Source organism: Callospermophilus lateralis, chromosome 10, assembly GCF_048772815.1.
Source record: "Callospermophilus lateralis isolate mCalLat2 chromosome 10, mCalLat2.hap1, whole genome shotgun sequence".
Taxonomy (NCBI): Eukaryota; Metazoa; Chordata; class Mammalia; order Rodentia; family Sciuridae; genus Callospermophilus; species Callospermophilus lateralis.
Window position 1 is genome coordinate 129,188,304 of NC_135314.1, and position 10,906 is coordinate 129,199,209.

The following is a 10,906-nucleotide window of genomic DNA, read 5'->3' on the forward strand; positions in this document are numbered from 1 at the left end:
TTGCTTCTCATAACCCAACTTTCACAATCTATATCATCTGTAATTGCTTTAAATAAGAAGCCAACATCAGAATGAGAAATATCAAACTCTGCTCTACTCTGCACTTATTAGGAAATACTGATACTTCTGAACATTTAAAAACCATACTATCAGAAATATGCAAGATGCATCAGTCTTCTTATATCAGAGAAAACATTCAGCATTTTGTGGGGGATTGGCTAACTTCTCTTAGCATTATATTCTCCAGTGCCATCCATTTACCTGCAAGTGCCATGATTTTATTCTCTTTTATTGCTGAGTAATATTTCATTGTGTATATATGCCACATTTTTTATCTATTAATCTACTCAAGGGCATCTAGGTTTGTTCCACGGTTTACCTTTTGTGAATTGTGCTGCTATAAACATTTTGTGGCTGTGTCCCTGTAGTATGCTGTTTTTAAGTCCTTTGAGAATAGACCAAGGAGAAAAATAGCTGGGTCAAATGGTGGTTCCATTCCCAGTTTTCCAAGGAATCTCCATACTGCTTTCCATATTGGCTGCACCAATTTGCAGTTCCACCAGCAATGTACAAGTGTACCCTTTTCCCCACATCCTCACCAACACTTATTGTTGTTTGTCTTCATAATAGCTGCCATTCTGACTGGAGTGAGATGATATCTTAGAGAAGTTTTGATTTGCATTTCTCTAATTGCTAGAGATGAAGAACATTTATATATATATTTTTTTTTTTGATTGATTGTATATCTTCTTCTGAGAAGTGTCTGTTCAGGTCCTTGTCCCATTTATTGATTGGGTTATTTGTTTTTTGTTTTTTGTTTTTTGAGTTCTTAGTGCTCTATGTGTGAGGGGTAAAGATTTGCTCCCAAGATATAGGCTCTCTATTCACTTCACAGATTGTTTCTTTTGCTGGAAAGAAACTTTTTAGTTTGAATCCATCCCATTTATTGATTTTTGGTTTTAATTCTTGTGCTATAGAAGTCTTATTAAGGAATTTGGGGCCTAATCCCACATGATTAAGATTAGGGCCTAGATAGGGTAGAAGGGTGGAGGGGAGGGGAGGGGAGAGGGCAGGGGAATGTGACAGACATCATTATCCAAAGTACATGTATGAAGACCTGAATTGGGTGTCAACATTTATATACAATCAGAGTTATGAAAAATTGTGCTATATATGTGTAATAAAAATTGTAATGCATTCCGCTGTCATTTATTTTTAAAAAATCAATTTAAAATTTTTTTAAAAAGATAAAAGAAAAAAGAAAAAAGAAATATGCAAGATGATTTGGGGTGGGAGATGATTTAAATGGAATATGACTGAATTTCTCCTAATACAAGAGAATTGTTTTTAAAAAAGAACAGGACACATTTTTCTCAATGTCACTTGATAATGCCTGTATATCAGTAGATAAAAAAAAATTAATAGTTAAAATGTGTTGCTGATGTCTAAAACCAACATGCTTTCCTCTCTCTGTGTTAAGCAATATTGGAATCTAGTATACTTTCTTTTGTTGATGTTTGAGCTATACTGAGAACAAGCAAAAGTGACTTAGCTACCTTCGCCAGCCAATAATTGCTCCTAAAAGATAAGACTGTGACTAACAAAAATAGTTTACTTATCAATATTAACCGGTGGTTTAAGAAGATTGCCTCAACTCCTTCAGCCTCTGATGTCCATCAATTAAAAGATATTGTGTCATGAACTGTTGTTAACTTCTCATTGCTGTGACCAAAATACCTGACAAGAACAATTTAGAGGAAGAACAGTGTATTTTGGCTCATAGTTTCAGAGGTTCAGTCCATGGTCAGCCAATTCCATGGCTGTGGGCCTAAGGTGAGTCAGAACATCATGGCAAAATGGTATGATGGAGGAGCACTGAAACCTTTCACGGTGGCCAGAAAGTAGAGAGAGAAAAAGGAAAGGGCTGCAGAGATCATCTTCCCCTTTCAGGACACACCCTCAGTGACCTACCTCCTCCAGCTATGCCCACCTGCCTACAGTTACCACCCAGTTAGTTCCTTCAAACTAGGATGGACTGATGGTGCAGCTTTAATTATCTAATCATTTATATTCCTGCATTTACACAGGGCTTTGGGGAGATATCTCATATACAAACCATAACATAAACTCTGCTCAAACCCAGCTACTTCTCTGGCTTGTAAACCCCGTCTAGAATTCATCTGGCTCAGAACCTAGACCCTCCAGGTATCTTTCCCCACTCTCTTGTTATGTTACTAAGACTCTGCTGTGTGGTATTCACCTCTATTGCAGGAAGTCTGATCAACAGGTTGTACTGGTGCTTTTCTGGGGAATTTGGACACTGTAATCAAGTCTCATCATTTCATGCTATGCCATCACAGAGGAAAGTGAAGCCAGCAGTATGTGGGTGGTTAGGGGCAACAGAACCAATAAAGACTCAATGAGAGTGTGACATGAGAGTTCCCCCAACTCTTTGCAAGACAAGGAAATCATCTCTCACTAGGAGAAACCCTCTATCTCCAATAACAATTAGAAACAGAAAGCTCAAGAGTTCCTGGTAAAAAGGAACAGTCCTTTCCTCCATAAGTACTCAAGAAAATCTCAGGAGAAAAAAATGAGGAGAAACTTTAGATCTGGAGAAGAATAAATATAAAGATAATAAAAGAAATATTCCTAGGGTAGGCAGGAGCTAAAACCTCAAGACACCACCCCTATGACACATCCAGAAAGGGTAATGTCATGTCTTTCTAAATAATCCAAAGTCAATTTCAGCTTTATTTCTCCACTTTGATTTTAAAGCTAATAAAAACATGAAAAATACCTTTTATAAACTCTTGTTAAATAATGATAATAATTCCACCATATATTTCCAAGCTATTTTAAGAAATATAGTACACTTATTAATACAACTTCATTTGAACTATAATATAAATTTTGATAGTGAAATGACTTAAAATGATTCTCAGTTTACAAACACCAAGATGATGATCTTGGAAAAGTCCATCTTTTTTGCTTGCAGAATCTGCAAAATGGAAATGATTATGTTTGTACACAAAATATAATTGTGATTCACTGTAGTTGTAAAATGTGTCTCTTATTGTATAAAATGTATCTTGGGGGGTTGTTTTATTGTTTGTTTTGGTTTGTGCCGCAGTCTGGCTGGGCACAATTCAGGAGCCACTTTCAAAAGAAACTAACTTTATTTTTAGAACCACACACGCCAAACAAAACAGCTCCTCAGGAAAAAACCCTCAGAGCCCAACTGCCACCACCAACTGCCACCACCAGCTTCCCCCAAGCCACACTCCCCAACCACCAGCCTCCACACCTCCCACAATCCTCTTCCTCTTGAGGCCAATTGGCTGGGTCGCATGGGCGGAGCCAAAAAGTCCCCCAATGAGCAGCTCTGTGGCCTGAAAGGGCAGGGAAACAGCCCAATGAGCTTCACTGCAGAGGAGCCAATCAGCTAGATGTTGCTGGGGCCGCTGTGAGCCAATCATCAGCTGGCAGTCTGAAAGTTTGCTGGGGCCCCTTCGGCTGTGGCTCTCAACAGGTTTGGTTTTGGGGGGTTTTTTTGGTTTTTGGTTTGGCTTTTTTTTTTTGTTTTTTTGTTTTTTTGTTTTTGGGTTTTGGCTGTGTGATTCGGGAAAGTTACTTAATAAGTCTCAGGTTCCCTATATACTAATCATGGGTAATATCTATATGGCAGATTGTAGTGAATAATAAATATGACACCTCTGTGTAATAGCACAATGGCAGCATGTAGTAGATGCTCAATAAATAATACTTTCTTTGCTCACCTAATATCTTGTCTTAGAAGTCATTTAGTACAGTATGTTTTCCTACTTGGTAGAATGGCACATTTCACAAGAGACCTCGAATACAATAATTATTTTCCAAACAGCAGATGAAGTTGTTGTTTTTTTAAAAAAAAAAATAAGCAAAGCATTCTTTGTGTGGAAGAACACATGAATATTTTAGACAAAGCAAAATTGTGCTTGCCTTCGCCAAAAGCATGCAGAAGAAGAGGTTTTATTTAAAAAAGAAACCGTAATAAAGATAAAGGGAAGCTCAGTAATGTAAAAGAAGGAGATCAAGAAGCAGAGCGGAGGTCAGAGGAGGCAATGCAGAATGGATTCTTAATAAATCATATTATGTGCATGTATAAAAGTACCACAGGGAATTTCACCTTTATGCATAAGTCAAAAGAACCAAATAAATAGATGATCGAAAGGAAGTCTTAGTAGAGGAAGGAGAATGGGAAGGGGGGAGGAAGGATGGGAGAATCTGACTTTAAACTCACCTGGTAAAAAACAAAAACAAGGAAGACCAAGGCAGACCCCATACAATATATTTATGTAGCCACAATTTGTCTTTGATGTTTCATAATCAGTACTTTAAATGCTGTAAGTTGTTTTCTCTTGCTTGATACCATACCCCCATTACATCTCTAGTGCTGTAGAGGGTCACAGATGTTGTTCTTCAGGAAAGGGTCAAACAGAGGCATCTTCAAAAAGATAAAGGGTGCCTCTTCCATGGTACTCAGCATCCTCCTTCACAGATGTCCCTGGAATTAGAGGTAAAATGTAGATACAGGAGAACAAAGAGAGTGGGAGGTTGCTGAACTGCAGTTAAACAAAGAGCAGAAAGCCAACTTCCGGTTTCCAGATTGAAATATGAACTTCAAGACTGCTTGACAATCTTCCTGTATCAGAAATCTGACTTTAAACTCACCTGGTAAAAAACAAACAAACAAACAAACCTCAATGGTTCCCCAACAACCACAAAATGAAGTTAAACTTAGATTAAGTTATGAAAATTCTATAGTCACCTAGATGCAACTCTAGGTTGCTTACACCACAAGCAAAGAGGGATGTCCATTTTACAGGGTCCCACACACATCCCTAGAATAGATCTGAGGATGGCCCTTGACCAAGTGTTGGCTTATCCATCTCAGGATCCTGGTTTCAGTGAGGCTGAGTTTTCATTTTTCAACACGTGAGTCTGAACTCTAGTGGAAGCCACATTTCAGTCGTTATGCAAGAATCTGCCTAAAGATTAGAGTTGACATGCAAAGAAGAGAGGGGGAAGTTTGGGTGGCATGAGAATCCCAAGTTTCAGTCATCTTTTACGACCTTATCCTTCCCACAAAAGATACACATTGGCCAAAAAATAGCCTTTCTTGACCTAGTTGTGTCACTCTTGAAACAAGAAGCCTGGCTAATATAATGATGATTTCACTCAACTTAATCTTGGTCATGTTTGACAACTGAAACCAAGTCTTACTGGTTTTGGTGTCTCAAAACTGTAACATAAAATTTAAAAGAGGACAGCTGCCAGCTGTCCTGCTCTTGAGGCCCATTGGCTGGGTCGCGTGGGCGGAGCCAAAAAAAGTCCCTCAATGAGCAGCTCCATGGTCTGAAAGGGCGGGGAAACAACCCAATGAGCATCACCGCAGAGGAGCCAATCAGTTGGCAGCTAGAAGTTTGCTGGGGCCACTGTGAGCCAATCATCAGCTGGCAGCTGGAAGTTTGCTGGGGCCCCTTCAGCTGTGGCTCTCAACAGAGGACCACAGTAGGAAAAAATAAACAGTGATGTTCTCTGTCTGCTTTTGAAATAAAGAGCCAAACACAGGAAATTTCATATTATCTTACATTCCACTCAATGAATGGAGCCACATACTCAGGTACACACCACATCAAGGTTCAGTGTCCATAGCTAAGCAGGTGAGCAAGTTCCAGAAGGTCAAGTCACCAAGGAGTGCTATTAAGGACAGTTCACATTTCAAAAATCATGTGCCCCCAACACCAAGCTGTTAAAAGTATTAAAAATTTACATAAGAAATGGTTACGATCAGTTCAGTACAAGTCTAATCTTTGAGCAGCTGCTGGAGTCTGGTGGGTTCTGAACCTGAGTTTTCCTACTTTTGTTTTATTGTGTTATTAGGGGGATCCAGCTGAAGATCATATTTTTCCAAGTTGATTGTATATCAAAGTCAATTAAGGGATTTAAATATAGATAAATGCAAACTTCATCAGAAACATATTAAGAATTCCTAGGAAATGGTGCCAGGAAGTTGGATACCCTAAGGCCCCCCAGAGTTGATTCTTTTGATCATAGTCTTGCTGGTAAAGTTGAACACCACTAGCCTAAAGAATTGATTAATACTAACAGATCATGATGCCCATTTATTTTGCCCTTGTAATGAGTATGCCTTTTCACTGGCCTAAATGCAAATGACCTTCAGAATCTACCCTTCCCGACTACCAGGTTTAAGAAGCCAACTTATCAAATACAGTGGTTGCAGGAATAAAGCAAGAGCAAATAAAGCTGTTCTGCAGTCTCTGCAGTAACAACAGAGCCTTATGCAACTCCCGCCAGAAGGAGGTCATAATTTAATGAGGTGAGGAACGGGTAGTAAGTTATCTAAACAAACAGTCATAATACATTGTGATGCAGACTGATAAAGTAAATACCAAAATTCTACAAGATTACAGTGAAAGGAGCAGTTCATACCATTTCGGGCGTTGGGGCAAGAAAGGCAAAGTGGGGGGAGATAATGCAAAAAAATTAGGGCTTTGAAGAATGAGTAAGAATTCTTCAGGGAGAGGAAGACACAGGTCTTTTTGAAACAAATAAAACATCCTGTTTTTAGTATAGTAAATTTGAATGAGCAAATTATTTCGCTTTTCTGAATCTCAGCATCTTCATCTAAAGGGTTAGGCAATTCCAATGATAGGATTCATTTCTCTGGACTTATGAATATTCAATGTAGCATCTCTTTCTGATAAATGAAGATGGATATAAAAATGACAAAAGCCTTACAGCCCAGATCTCTTTGCTGTACACTCATCAATAATCATCTCCCTCCTGTTTTCTGTTTTCCCCTATTACTATGGCTCATTCCAGCATATGTTCAAAATAAACCAATTGTCAACAATGAGATTTGAGGTCAACTAGCTCCATTGGGAAAAGTGGCTTATCCTCATTAGCGGTGGATGCCCACACTATGGTGGAAGGGATTACATCTGGAGGGCTGCCAACAACATTATTTCTGACCATTCTGTAAGGTTGAATAGAAGTGTCCTTCATTTTTAAGTGAATAATTACATACCCAGTGTTTTTATAGAATGGAGAAATATCTCCCCCAGATTCTAGTGAAAGGACTCAGCGAAGTCATGTGGCAAAAGATACAGATGCAGAGAGAATAAAGAAATGAGAACAATAGTCCAAAGCTTCTATAACCCATATGGAAGACTAAATTGAAGGTTATCTTTTAGGTACAAGTGAGCCTATGTCCTGAACTGCTGCCTTCATGATTTCCTCTGACCCCTTCAATAAGTTTTTTGTACCCTTGAGTTTGATCGATACAATAAAAAGTTGTATTTGTCAGGGTTCTCCAGGGAAACAGAAGCAATAGTGTGTGTATACATGTGTGGGTGTGTGTGTGTGTGTGTGTGTGTGTAGTGATTTTTTTTAAATAAGGAATTGGTTGGTGTGATTATTGAGACTGACCAACCCCAAGATCTGCAAGGTAAGTTGGGGACCCAGGAGATTGTGTGATGTAGCTCTAGGCCAAGCCTAAAAGCCTGAGAACCTGGAGAGTTGATGTTTCTGTTCTAGCCCAAAGGCCAGAAAGCTTGAGATCTAGGAAGAGTTTAAGTTTCAGTTGGAATCCAAAAGCAAGAAAAATTTCCATTTCGAGGACAGACCTTGATTGACCTAAGAAATCAGGGTAATCTCTTCCTTTTTGCTACCATCATTAGTTCCAGTCATCCAAGGTTAATTCAGTCTCTTTTCTTCCTCTGTACTCATGAATTGGTGCAAGAGTGCTCATGGAAGTTTGCTTCTCAGGATGTTTTCTGGACATTCTTGGATAGGTATTCTCTTTTTTTCTTTTCTTTTTTTTGTTTTATTTATTTTTTTTATTTACATATGACAGCAGAATGCATTACAATTCTTATTACACATATAGCGCACAATTTTTCATCTCTCTGTTTATACACAAAGTATATTCACACCAATTTCTGTCTCCATACATGTTCTTTGGATAATAATGATCATCACATTCCACCATCATTAATAACCCCATGCCCCCTCCCTGCCCCTCCAACCCCTCTGCCCTATCTAGAGTTTGTCTATTCCTCCCATGCTCCCTCTCCCTATCCCATTATGATTCAGTCTCCTTATATCACAGAAAACATTAGGCATTGGAGGATTGGCTAACTTCACTTAACATTATCTTCTCTAACTCCATTCATTTACCTGCAAATGCCAAGATTTTATTCTCTTTTATTGCTGAGTTATATTCCATTTGTATATATGCCACATTTTTTTATCCATTCATCTATTGAAGGGTAGGCCTGAAATTCCTGCTGCCATTTTGCTTCCATGTGGGAAATCAATATGAGAAAGAAAAACAGAGCCAAGAGAATTACACAGAATCAGAGTCTGGTCAAATCCAAATGGAGTCTTTATTTCTGTTCCCTTAGGTGCAAATTATTATTTTTTTACACATGATTTCTCCTTGCATGATGTTGGGTGTGTCTGAACACTTAGTGTGGTCATTTTTTGTACTTGAGATATCCTGTTGTGCAGTCCACTTTGAGGGCTTAGCCCACCACTCTGCTCTCAGTAAGAGTTGGTAAGGAATGGGATTTGCCCATGTGCCAGGCTTCTAAGCGTTCTCCCAGAGTGTCACCCAGCATCAAAACCCTGTCACTGAGACAGAACGTTCACCTCAAGCAATGGGATTCCCCCCGTGTTGCCACCAGGCCCAAGATGAGCAAGAATCACAGGAATCTTTCTCCCCAGTTTCCCCCGATAACACCTCCCAAATAACCACCCTGTCATTTTTTCCTTGAGCCTCTCACTGTTCATAACTTCTGCACTTAATCTCCTTCAGCATGGATCCCTCTCAGTCCTTCTTCCATTTTTCAGAGTAAGATTTTCTACAAATGGACTGGGCTCTGGTCTTCATCTTTAGGAAAATTTTTATAGTCTCTGGTCCTTTGTTCCCATTTATATTTGCAAGTGGTGTATATGTGTTGATCGGTTTATTTATTTTAGTTGTCTGTCATTTCTAGGACTTTTGCACTGCAGTATGAGCTCATTCTACTGTCTTGAAATGGCTTTTATTATATGAATTCTGTAACTGCATTTTCTGCCTTTGAAAGTATCCTGGGCTAGGGATGTAGCTCAGTGGTTAGAGTACTTACCTAGCATGTGTGAGACCCTGGATTCAATTCTCAGTACCACAAAAAAAGAAAGAGAGAGAGAGAGAGAGAGAGAGAGAGAGAGAGAGAGAGAGAATATCCTGAGATTTTATTATTATGGCTGCTTCACAAATAAATACTAATCTGAATGTCAAGAATCTAAAGAAACCAATACAGACCCAAGGGTCTATATGTAAGCGAGCAAAAAAACTTCAAAGAAATGCCAAATGCTTTGGGTCCTTTTCTGCTTATTTTACTTGGTTTTCTTGGGAAACTTATTCCCCATCTAATTTATTGAGTAACTCAGATCTGTTTACATATCTGAATTCTCCATGATTAATTCCTGAATGACCAAACATCTGTCAACCATAAGCATGATAATTGTGTAAAGATGTCCCTAAAGGATATTAAAAATAAGAAATTTTAAATTCTCAATGTTAATTCCACTGCCTATATCCAATAACCAACTCATATATTGGCAGGATGGTCCTAACTGGTGCTCAATGTAATTTTTCCAGCTGTATACACCTGGAATTTCTATGCTGTGCTTCATTAGTTCCCTAAGAGAGAAATACTGCAACTAAATGAGGCAGAAACAATTAGAAGAAATATGTATAAGTTGATAAATCTTCATGTTTTGACCACCCTATAAGTCTACAAGATTTCTTCAGTGGATAGGAATTTTTTATCATTGTTGTTCTTATTAGAAATTATCTTATAGAAAGATTCTAAATGCTTCCCAAGTCTTAGTGTTTAAAAGATGTAACACAAGTGAAATTTATGCTTATGTCATCTGAGGTTCCTGACTTCAACTCATTTACTCACCTAAAAAGAAAAAAAAAAAACTTGGAAGAGAACTTTAAAAAAGAAGAAGAACATTTTAGAAACCATGGTCAAGCTTCAGATTTCATGCCTCCAAGTCAGTGAAATCCTTTTAATTTGTTTTGATTTTCAACACTCTAAGGAGATAATTCTAAAGTGCTCTTTCACGGTGATTGAAAAACAATTCTCTGTTCGTCGGGTACATCTGGACCATTACCCTCTTATCACCAAACCAAGGAGATTTTTATGAAGAAAGCAATACTCCATTATGCTTATACAGTAACCACATAGTGAAAAAACCCAAGGTTGTGGCTCATAATGTCTATTCTGAGGAAAACCACAGATTAGGAATTACTCATTCATCATTGTTCATGTAAGATTCAATGATAAGGTAATTTTTGCATTCTTGCCACATTGTACTTGGGATTCTCAGGAATGTCTTGGTTCTAATCCATAAGATAATAGAATCATTTCCTCAATCAAAGCAAATGAGTGTTTCATCTAAACCCTCTTCTATGAAAAAACGTGATGTAATGGAAAAGAGCCATTATTCCTGGATTTCCCCCCTATCAGAAACTTCATCAAATATGAACACCTGTAAATGAGTGTCTTCAATATTATTCAATATCTCAAGACCTTGCTGATCAGGTTCTCTGAGCAATGCTATCTAACTTCAACAGAACTTTACTGCTATTTAACAAATATTGTATTTATTCTATTTTTATTGTGTTGAATTTACCACTTCTATTTCAAACTTTTCTACATCAATCAAACTTCACATGCTGTTCGCCTATGAATTTCCTAGTACACAATGAACACAGACAATATTGGTTTCCTGCTCAAAATCCAATTTGCCATTCTTCATTAGCAGTGTTTGAGTTCTGCCCAGG